This window comes from Musa acuminata, unplaced genomic scaffold, assembly GCF_036884655.1.
Source record: "Musa acuminata AAA Group cultivar baxijiao unplaced genomic scaffold, Cavendish_Baxijiao_AAA HiC_scaffold_1039, whole genome shotgun sequence".
In the NCBI taxonomy this organism is placed as follows: domain Eukaryota; kingdom Viridiplantae; phylum Streptophyta; class Magnoliopsida; order Zingiberales; family Musaceae; genus Musa; species Musa acuminata.
Genome location: NW_027021253.1, coordinates 20001 through 30103, shown reverse-complemented (window position 1 = coordinate 30103; position 10103 = coordinate 20001). Strand labels below are relative to the sequence as shown.

At 35.4% G+C, this 10103-nt stretch overlaps 2 non-coding genes and 1 pseudogene across 3 annotated transcripts in view; 1 reads left to right on the top strand and 2 right to left on the bottom strand.

Annotated features, from left to right (window-relative positions):
• Positions 1–661: 661 nt before the first annotated feature.
• Positions 662–10103, bottom strand: part of LOC135665725 (DNA-directed RNA polymerase subunit beta-like) — a 9872-nt pseudogene continuing 430 nt past the window's right edge. The window contains exon 1 of the transcript XR_010509451.1: positions 662–10103. This exon is cut by the window's right edge and continues 430 nt beyond it. The product of XR_010509451.1 is annotated as a DNA-directed RNA polymerase subunit beta-like (transcript).
• TRNAC-GCA (transfer RNA cysteine (anticodon GCA)) lies at positions 5153–5223 on the top strand. Its single transcript has one exon. It is a non-coding gene; the product is annotated as a tRNA-Cys (tRNA).
• Positions 8872–8945, bottom strand: TRNAD-GUC (transfer RNA aspartic acid (anticodon GUC)). Its single transcript has one exon. It is a non-coding gene; the product is annotated as a tRNA-Asp (tRNA).

Sequence of the window (10103 nt, the reverse complement as noted above, 5' to 3'; positions counted from 1 at the left end):
TTTCTTATTTAAAAAGTTTGTTCGAAAAACCCTACAAACAAAGAACTACTCCTTACTCAAGTTCCCACTAAGGACCAACGATTCATTCTTCTTTTTTTACTTTCATTTTCCGAATTACTTATGACAAAATAAAAATGTAGGATTTTTGAGTAGTCTACTTCCCGTCAAATGATGAATCCCCTTAAAAGAATACTTTGGGACTCGTAAGGGATTTACTTGTCTATATATCGTTCTATTCGATCCTTTAGGTCCCTACTCACCTCGATGGTTATCCCATGATGCCCCTTGAAGCATATATGCGATAGATAGACTTCTGTAACCATACTATATTTGCTTGCTTAAACGAATCTCTCTATAAAGAAATGGAATAGCTGATTCCACAAAAAAGTGTTTTTTCACGAGGTATAACTAGCAATTCCTATTTATACGGAATCGACCATGGATCAATTCCCCTTGCATTTGGAAGTATTGAATACACCTATAATTCTGAGTTTCGTGTTACTTTTACTTCTCCCAAAACACATGTCAGAGCCGGGGGCACCCCAATCGGATTGAATGGGATGACAGTTTCTCAGTCCGAATCTGTAAAACGAAAATTTTGATCAAATCACACATCGCAGTATACTAGGCCTTCTAATTCCTTAAGGGGTTTATCTAAAAGATTCGCGATATAACTAGGAAGACGTTTCAAATACCACACATGAGTCACTGGACATGCGAGTTTGATGTATCCCATTTGATATCTTCGTATCCGAGAATCAACAAATTCCACCCCGCATTGTTCACAAAATTTCGGGTCTTCTTTTTCAGCTCCAATCACTCGATAATTTCCACAAGCACAAATTCCACTTTTTATGGGCCCAGAGATTCTTTCACAAAACAATCCATCTTTTTCTGGTTTATTGGTCTTATAATGAAACGTATAGGGCTTTGTCACCTCTCCAACTATCTCTCCATTAGGTAAAATTTTGTTGGCCCAAGCCTTTATTTGTTGAGGAGAAACTAGTCCAATTCGAAGTTGTTGATGTTTATACCGGTCAATCATAGAATAGAAATTCTGATTCATTCAGATCAAGCTTCCTTCCTATTAATCTGGAAGTTCTTCTCAGATACAAGGAAATGATTCAGTTCTAGAGCTAAAGATCGTAGTTCTCGAACGAGCAATCGAAAAGATTCTGGAGCATCTTCTGGGTTAGATACTCTTCCTCCAATGATCGTAGCACCAAGTACTTCTTGACGAGCTCTAATATGATCAGATTTATAAGTAAGCATCTCTTGTAAAATATGAGCAACACCAAATCCCTCTAGAGCCCAAACTTCCATTTCCCCTACTCGTTGTCCCCCTTGCTTCGCCCTTCCTCTAAGGGGTTGTTGTGTAACAAGTGCGTAATGTCCACTAGAACGTCCATGGATTTTATCATCAACTTGATGAATTAATTTTAAAATATAGGACTTTCCTATTAGAACAGGTTGTTCAAAAGGATTTCCTGTTCTTCCATCAAATATTCTGCTTTTTCCCGGATATTCGGGTTCAAATACCCATGGATTTTTTGTTTGCTTACTGGCTTCATATAATTCGGAAAACACTAGTTTTCTCGAAGCCTCTTGCTCATATCTCTCATCAAAAGGTGCTATTCTATAATGTCTCTTTAGCAGATCCCCCGCTAACCCGAGCGAGCATTCAAATATCTGTCCCACATTCATTCGTGATGGTACTCCTAATGGGTTGAAGACCATATCAACAGGTGTTCCATCTTGCAAATAGGGCATATCTTGTCTAGGCAAAATTTTTGAAATGATACCCTTATTCCCATGTCTTCCAGCTACTTTATCACCTACTTTGATTTCACGTTTCTGTGAAATATATACACGAATCATTTCTGAATTATAACAGGAACCCCCCTTTTTCCGGATCCATCTCACATCAATAACGCGACCTCTTCCGCCTATAGGTAGTTTTAGAGAAGTTTCTTTTGCAGTGGATACCTGAATTCCAAGTATGGCTCGTAATAATCTATCCTCTGGAGCATACGACGATTCGTTTGCTGTCTGAGGTGTTAATTTACCTACTAAAATATCACCTGTTTCTACCCAAGATCCCAGCATCACAACTCCATTTCTGTCTAAATTGCGGAGTAAATGAGCCTCTAGATGTGGTATTTCCTTAGTGATTCTTTCAGGTCCTTGGCTTGTCACATGAGTCTGAATTTCATATTTCCGGATGTGAAAAGAAGTATAAATATCTTCATATACCAGACGTTCGCTAATTAGTACTGCGTCTTCAGAATTGTAACCCTCCCATGGCATATAAGCTACTAATACGTTTTTTCCTAAAGCAAGTTCCCCCCCAACTGTAGCCGCCACCGTCCGCTAAAATTTGTCCTTTTTTAATGCATTTACCCCGCGGAACCTGAGGTTTTTGATGCATACAAGTATTTTTGTTGGAACGTTGATAGATAACTAATGGAATACTTATACTTATAGTAGTGTCCCCATTACTTGATAAAATGATCTTGTGAGGGTCAGTATAAATGATCTTTCCCTCGTGTTCGGCTATAGCGGAAACCCCCGAATCCAGAGCCGTTTGGCGTTCCAGTCCAGTTCCAACAATGCACCTCTCGGACTGAGAAAGCGGAACTGCTTGGCGCTGCATATTAGAACTCATTAAAGCCCGATTCGCATCATTATGCTCGATAAAAGGAATGAGGGAAGCTCCAATAGAAAAATATTGGAAGGGAAAAATACTTCTAAGATGAATCTGTTCCCATGCAATAGTCAGGAACTCTTGACGGTATCGGGCTGGAACAACCTGTTCTTCCTGAATACCCCGATTCAAGGCCAAAGAATTTCCCGCTGCTACCATATGAATATTCATCTCTATTTGGTGATAAATAAACTATCTGTGCCTCTTTTGATCTTTCAGATATTTCATAAAATGGACTCTCTATAGATCCCCAATGGCCAATCCTCACATGAATGGCTAAGGATCCAATAAGTCCAACATTGATTCCTTCGGACGTGTCAATTGGACAAATACGTCCATAGTGGCTAGGATGAATATCTCGTATCCGAAAACTAGCAGTTCGCCCCGTCAATCCTCCAGGACCCAAATAACTCAATTTTCGCCCATGAACGATTTGTGTCAATGGATTAGTTCGATCCAAAACTTGAGATAAAGGATGTAGGCCAAAAAACGATTCATAAGTGGTTGTTAATGAAGTTGAAGTTACCAAATTTTGAGGAGTCGGTATCAATTTATGCCGAATTGCTCCACATATAGTTCCTCGAACCGCATTTTCTAAACGAACAAGAGCCAGTCCGAATTGATCCTGTAACAGATCCGCTATAGAACGAATCCGTTTATTTTTCAAGTGATTCATATCGTCAAGTGTACCCATTCCAAATTTAATTCCGATCAAATGATCCGCAGCAGCCAATACATCTCGTGGTAATAAAAATGTATTGTTCTGAGGTATATCAAGATTCAGTCTCCGGTTCATATTTCGTCGACCAATCCTTCCTAATTCACATCTTTGTTGAAAAAATTTCTTTTGTAATTCTTTACATAAAGACTCAGAAAATACCGGATCCCCGCCTACACAAGCAAATTGTTGATAAAATTCCAAAATAGCATTTTCTTTTGACCCAATCTTTTTTTTCTCCTTATCATTCGGGAAAGACAAGAAAATTTCAGGGTAACAAACATTATCTAGAATTTCTCTTAGATTCGAACCCATAGCTGATGATAGAATTAGAATAGATATTTTTTGTTTCCTACTTACACGGGCCCATATCCTTGCTTTTCTATCAATTTCTAATTCCGATCTTCCTCCCCAATCTGATATTATTGTGCTGGTATAGACAGAAATTCCGTTATGGTCCAATTCTGAACGGTAGTAAATACCAGGACTTTGCAATATTTGATTGATCACAATTCTGTATATTCCATTTACTATAAAGGTTCCCAGGGAATTCATTAGGGGAATGTTTCCAATAAAAACGGTTTGTTCTTGCATATCTCTACCGGTTTTCCAAATTAATCCCGCGGGTACATATAATTCAGAAGAATATGTGAGTGATTCATACACAGCATCTCTTTCGTTTATCAAGGGTTCTACCAATTGATATCTTTCCACAAATAATTTAAATTCAATTTCTTGATCTGTATCTTCAATTTTTGGAAACTTATGAAATTCTTCCGTCAAGCCCTCATTAATGAACCTACAAAATCCCTCAAATTGGATCTGACTAAATCCAGGTATTGTGGACATTCCCTCATTTCCATCATTCCGGAGCATCTTAATCTTAAGTTTCCTGTTTATTGAAAAATCCCATTATTAGCTCACTATTTATCGAACCATACGGATCGATCTAGCAATGATGGAATGTATATTCTGTTTACTGAATCACATGAAATTTTAGCCAACTCCATATACCATATATGTATTTCATACGTATGAACGGAAATGAGACAGAGGAATGAAGAGCATTTTCGACGCAAGTTCGAATTTGCGACAGGTACAACAGGAACAATATAGAGTTTCCCTTTTTAGCATACTTAATTTTATTTGAGTTTCATTTCATGTTCAAAAAAAATTTCGAATTATTTTTTTGCTAGTAGAATATATAGAATATGATTGAATTGCGTAATAGGAGTAATATTTATTAAGTGCATGCCAATATAGCTATCTACCTGTCCGCATATCACATCTTTTATCGTAATTTCACTTGTGGCAACAGAAGTCAGGTCGCACTATATCATAATTCCTATTTTTTCTATTGCATATAGAAAATGAAAAAAGAAGGCACGACGATTCTCTATAGGGATATGGGATATGTACATAAGAGCGGTATCTGTGTAACAATTTCTGTTTTGAGGTTTACATATACACATATATATTGTTATAATTTATATTGTTATAATTGAAATTGAAAAAGATTGATTATTGAAAATAATTGATACTGAATTAGTCATAAATCAATTTGATTTTGTTATGCCATTAAGGAAACGCAACAATTTGAGATACAAATTGAAGAACCTTTCGCTAATTCAAAACAACAAAACAAATAGTTAATGGTTCCAATTTGCCCTGAATTTTTCAGTCTTTGACCAGAAATCTATTTTTTATCTTATTTGGATCGAATTTGGTTTGGCGACATGGCCAAGTGGTAAGGCGGGGGACTGCAAATCCTTTATCCCCAGTTCAAATCTGGGTGTCGCCTGATCAACAAAAAACTTGGGATTTCTTATTCTGCTGATTTAACTCGACGAATTCTGTCCCCGGAGAAGGAGAGGCAAAAGGATAAGCCTATCGATACTTTATTTTTAGAATCTGTAGTTCTATAAAGAAAGTCAATTTTTTTAAAGAAAGTCAATTTTTTTCTAAAAATCCGGGCTTTGGGTGTGGCCCAAACCGGTACAAATAGGGATGAAGTAAGCCTTACTTATTAATATGATTATGATTTTAATATGATTATGATTGGTTCGGACATTTATTTTATAAGTAGAATAAATAAATAGTGAAAGTAAATTCTGGGATTCAAAACTACGAAAGTAAGAGGTCGGAAATCTTGGTATCCAAAGGTTCCTAAAGGACACTCCATTTTTGCTACTAGGATTGAAGAAGAGATTGTACGAAAGACTATCAAGAATTCCTAATTATTTTACACTACCACCGTTGTGTCTACTGACTCTGTCTGGAATTCGATTGGATAGGCTGATGGGAAATCAATTTAGAAGTTGTGGAAAGGACTGAAGATACTTTGTATCCAGACTCACGAGAGTCTCTGAGTACTCAAACATTCAATCAGGATAGTTGGTCGGCTCTTATTGAGTAAAGAGTAAAAGTAAAAGTTGAAGAAACAAAAAAATTTCTTTGCCCGTGTAGGAATTTCTTTGCCCGTGTAAGATAGGGGGATTACGAAAAAAAGAAAGAATGTATGTAATACTGGTGATGGTGTCTCCCCATTCTTTCACAAAAAAAACAGTAAGGCTTAGATCAAATAGGAAATAGAGGTATCTGATAGATAGTTATCTATCTTGATGGTATATTTTGATGTCTTTTGCTTATGAAAAAGGGTAACAAACAATAGGTCTTAGTACTCCTACATGTTCCATTGGGATAGGAGTATTCCTTTGTTATTTCATTTTCCGAGAAAAGGTGTGTGTATTGTATTTATGCTTAATGCTTCCCGATTCTACCAGAAATCTTATAATCTTGTTACGAGTAGATTCATTGGATTGGTTCATCAATAGCCTTAAGTTAAGTCAGAATTCCATTTTGACTCTGCGCCATTGATTCCACTATGATTATTGATCAATAATGGAATAATTCCTTCATAGAGATAGGAGACATAATTTATATGGATATAGTAAGTCTCGCTTGGGCTGCTTTAATGGTAGTCTTTACATTTTCCCTCTCACTCGTAGTATGGGGAAGGAGTGGACTCTAGGGGTACTACTAATCGAGTAATCGATTGAGTAATTGAATTCTATCAATTGTTTAATTGATCGTTTTGCAAAGCTTTAAAAAAAGAATGTCTCTGTTTCAAAATTATACTGAAATACAGTAATGAATAAGAAAATACAATAATGAATAATAACCATTCGATCAAAGAATGAATGATTACTATAGTTGTATTTCGAAACCTAAATCTACGCATGATAGGAAATTTTTTCCAACCGAATTCTTCCTAAATATTCTATTTTGATAAACCAGCTCTTACCAGAATTATGGATATTACAAAAAGAAAAAATCTGAAATTGGTTTTTTCTTTTTTTCTTTATTTGTTTCCCTCTTTCTTTACTTTTACTGTTCTAAGAGAAGAGAAAGCCGTTCCGCTATTCTAATTATATTAGATTACGACAATACATACTTTCTATTGGAAATGACTAGTTGTTGTCCAAAGAGGTTCTACACATAATAAGATTAGATCTTTCTTCCGTTGAGCGATCCACATATCGCGCATTTCACCTTTTTTTTAGACTCCTAGAGATTTTTTTATGCTTTTTTTGACTCATCTCATGTCATGTTTAAGCATAAAAAATTGGGAAGGTCTACTCTATTAATCTACTTCTTTTTCAAATCTGAAGAAGTTATCATGGAATAGAACTCCGCAGATCATCTGTTAATAGATCAAGCAATGACTTCTTGAGATGGGAAATCTAAAAAAAGAAAAAGATTCTTTTCTTTGGTTTCGTTTTCTTTTATCTTTTTTTTTATTTAATTTATAGTAGAATATGCCCATACTCTTTTTGTCTTGCTCCATTGATTCCTTTGATAGATCTCGGGACCTATACCTATATATATATAAATTCTAAGAAAGCCAGGAATTAGAAGAGTTGGTCTTCAATTATTTTGAATTGATCGAAATCCACACAAGTAAATGTAGCCAAAAAAATAATAGAATTGGACTGTTATTTTGATGTACTATTTAGATATACATCTAATCTATGTACATACATATTGTATATTGACCTAGATATAGGCTTTCTCTATATAAAAGCCTATATCTGTATACAGTACAACTTTCTATGAAAATCATTAATAGGATAATAAATACTATACCATACTATCTCGGCTCAGATACTACTATCTCAGATACTTATTATCTCAGATACTTATGATTCCAGACAGATCATTTCATTTAAGACTTGGAGTTTGAATCCGTTTCTTTCATTTATTCAATCATTGATAAGAACTAATAAATCAAGTTTCAGTCAAATTAATCATTTTGACTGACTGTTTTTACGTAGATGATAAGTAAAAAGGCAGTAGGAACTAGAATGAACAGTGCAGTAGCAATAAATGCGAGAATATTTACTTCCATAATCTCATTGTTTTTTTACTTCGCAATAACTCGGGATCTAATCCCATAGAGATGAGAAATTTGATTCCTGTAAATTCAATGGGATGAATTGCATCCTGATGATACTGAATCGGATCAATATTATGAATAACAATATCTGATCTATCAAATCGATTCATCGTCGAGAATTGAATAGTATAACATAGGAAGATCCTTTATCCATACTAAATCTGAAATGGGATTCCTGATCCAATAAAGAATCCCATTGAATTTTCATCCTTTTCCACTTTTTCTTTTCTATAAATAACCCTACCGTCTTCCTTATATACTCCTCCTTCGTTATACTTATACATACAATTATGTACATACAATTATGAGGTATTATATGACTGGTATTCTATGAATCACACACAGATCCAAAGAGTAGAAGTGAGATGGAAAAAGGACGGGTTAAGTATAAAAGATCTAATATAATTCCAACAAATTTAATAAAAAGGAACGTTGCTTGGTCTTTTCTTTTATTTGATTAGTATCTCTTTCTTCGATTGGGACTGGAAGGCATACATCAAAAATTCAGTGTGCAATTTAAATGAGAATGAGATAGATTGTTTCCAATTAGTCATTGAGGATACACAAACAAAGTCGAAGCTAAAAAGGGTTGTCGTTTAACCTGACAAGTACTCTGTCGAGGTAATTATGTTAAGTTCATTATGTATTGTACAATAAACGAATACAATTTGCGTATGTACTCTCGGTAAAAATAGGAGCACTCTATTCTATTTCATTTATCAAGAAAATCGAAAAAGAAAGTCAGACGAGTATCTCTTAAAATACTAAATATAGGAATACCACCGATTGTACGAATCTATATATGTTATGTCTCTCCCTTATCACTCGGCACTAGTGGAAGAAATGGAAATTCCTGTATTTGTCTGATGATAAATGCGAAATGAAAAACAAAAGAAATAAGGATCTCCACTGGGGATTAGATCTTGCCCCCTGTCTCCTTTTTCACGGAAAATAGATAAATTCATTTCTCCATTCATCGGTCGGATCCTAGTTCGGGACTGACGGGGCTCGAACCCGCAGCTTCCGCCTTGACAGGGCGGTGCTCTGACCAATTGAACTACAATCCCAGCGAGGTGTATGGTATACATATTCTTAATGGTTTCAGAAAAACATTTTCTTCGTCGCGTTGTAACAGAGACACGAATGATATACTAACTGATATCATATACACATAGAACACATAGATATGGACTATAGTGAAAGTGACACGGATTACTAGTAACCTGTGTTTATTTTATTTTATTGCCAAAAATAGATAATCAACCTTTCATTGAGAAAAAACGATTTTTCCTTTCATAATCTTTGCTTTGATTAAGTATTATGAATCTAGATCGTTAGAAAGAAAAGATCAGAACGAATGAGAAAAACATGGATAGAGAAACAAAAATGGACTCTTTCTCTTTTACGGATCAGGTATTTTTGTTTCTGGGGGACAAATTGGTTATATCATTGGTTATATCATATTCATGGAGCGGCGAATTTTTGGGCCGAGCTGGATTTGAACCAGCGTAGACATATCGCCAACGAATTTACAGTCCGTCCCCATTAACCGCTCGGGCATCGACCCAGGAAGAATTCCTTCTAGGCTTATTGATAATCCATGATCAACTTCCTTTCGTAGTACCCCCAGGGGAAGTCGAATCCCCGCTGCCTCCTTGAAAGAGAGATGTCCTGAACCACTAGACGATAGGGGCATATCCGCCCAACTGTCATCATACTATGATGATAGTATGAGTAGTTTTTTGGAATTGTCAATATAATCTAATGATATGACTAGATCTGAACACTCTTTTCTACTTTTATGTTATGATTCCATAGAATTTTGTTTTGGATTTGATGGTTCATGAATGAACCATCCCATACTATTTTATATAGCGAAAGGAGGTACAGGACTCCGTCAGTTCAGGCAGTGATTGGTCCGACAGAACAGAAAAGGGGGTAGAACCCCACTTAATTTCTTTTCTTCAATTTTAACTCATTAATTTTAACTTAACTCATTGCTTCGTTCATTGTTCAGATAAAATATGCCTATCACTATCTCACATTAAGTCAGAAAATTAAAAAACGATAGAAATTTTCCTTTTTTCTTTTTTATTTTTTTATAAGAATTCGGTTCAGGGTACGAATACCCTCATCACATGATTCAAGAAAATCTATCGAATCTATGTCGATGTCAGATTGGTACATGTATCAATCAAGTGAATCTTGTTTTGATGAGTCAGTAA